Here is a 1,797-nt window from a genome sequence, read left to right as displayed (position 1 = left end):
CCAACGTCCCACTTCGCTGTCAGACGGCATCGACTTGCCCCTCCAGGTGCCGAGTAGCAAGCCGACCGATTTATCCCGGTTAATTTTTGCTCCTGCTACCGCTTCGTAATCCCTTATAGCCTTACCTACCCACTGTAGGTGCTCGACCCGGGATACGATGACGGTGATGTCATCCGCATACGCCGAAGCTGACTTTCGGCACCTTCGGAGTGCCCCTCATAGCCACCAACTTCCTCAGCAATGGCTCGAGGGCCAAAACGTACAGAAGCGGAGAGAGAGGACACTCTTGACGCATCGATCATTCAATGCAGAACGGCTCCGAAAAGAAACCGTTCACTTGAACTATTGATTCGATGTCGCTGTTTAAAGCAGTGATCCACCCACGGAGGGTCGGGCCGAAACCAGCTGCCACAAGGACCGCCCGCCAGATACTGATGGTCAACCCTATCGAACGCTTTGATTTGGTCTAAATGGACCATAGTTCCACCCTTGTCAGAAATTCTATTTACCCCCTCTAAGGCATAGCGTAGAAAGTGAAGATTGTTGTGAACAGACCTGCCAGGGATGGCAAATGTTTGCGCCTCCCCAACAAGTCCACTCAGGACTCGCGCCAACCTTTTTGCTAAACCCTTGGCCAAAATCTTCAACTCTGCGTTAAACAGAGTGATGGGCCAAAAATTATCAATTATGTCCCCCTTGTTTGAGTCCTTTCTTAGCCGCGCCACAACCACCGATTTGGGAATTCTCCCATTCTGTTGCCAGTTTGTGTACACGCATGCAAGTAGGTGCCCAAACAAGGCTGGCATACTACAATACAGTTCATAAAGCAGACCATCAAGTCCCGGCGATTTGTCCCCACCGCAATCTGCTAACGCTTCCTCGACCTCTGTAGCTGTGATCGGCCCTTCACAAGATTCTGCATCCTGCCCCGAGAGACGCGGCGAACTCACCAGGAAGTCTGCGAGCTTCTCCCTACGTTCCGGTCCACCGCCTCTCCCGAAAAGCTGGGCAAAATACTCGTGAAACACCTTACACATCTCCTCGGATTCGTTTACTGAACGACCATGTGTGTCCATCAAAGACCGTTTGGTTAAGCTATTGCCACGCTGGCTCTCTACCACCCGGACCCATCCGACCGCGTTGATTCCTTCTTGTCTCATTGCACGTAACTTAGCCCTGACAACGCACCCTTCGGGTTTAGCTTTGAGATGTTGGTTGTGTGCCAACCTCGCCGCTGATACTTTGGATGCAGAGCCTGACCTCATTGCCTCTTCTACTGCCTTAACTAGCGCCCTTTCTACTCTATTTCTAGCACTAGCTAATTCTTTACTAAACCTAATTGACTCAAATTTTATGGCTTTCTTGAGGGCGAACTACCATTTATTATTTATAATGGATCCGGTTAACGCCCTCATAATTAACTGTCTAATCCGATTCCTGTAGGCTTCACAGTCCAATAGCAACTTGTTTAGCTTCCAGTAACCGGATCCCTGTCTGCACATGCTATCTAAGTCGAGCGTACTGGTCACTAATTTGTGATCACTGTAGCTGACAATATGGTGTTGTGGACAACTATTTTCTTATCTTTACTTTTTAGTAGAAAGTGGGTTATACATCTTTAGATTGTATACCTGACTTTCTACTATAAAATTAAAGAAATAGACGGAACGCTGAACTCCAGACTAAACAACTTAAACAACATTTATTTACTTGGTAAAACATACAAATCTTTAGTTATACATCTTTAGAGGTGAGAATAACGAGCTGTCGAGTATAAGACCGAAAGATGTAGAGACA

The sequence above is a fragment of the Octopus bimaculoides genome, chromosome 9 (assembly GCF_001194135.2).
Source record: "Octopus bimaculoides isolate UCB-OBI-ISO-001 chromosome 9, ASM119413v2, whole genome shotgun sequence".
NCBI classification, from domain to species: Eukaryota; Metazoa; Mollusca; class Cephalopoda; order Octopoda; family Octopodidae; genus Octopus; species Octopus bimaculoides.
This window is presented reverse-complemented; position numbering follows the sequence as displayed.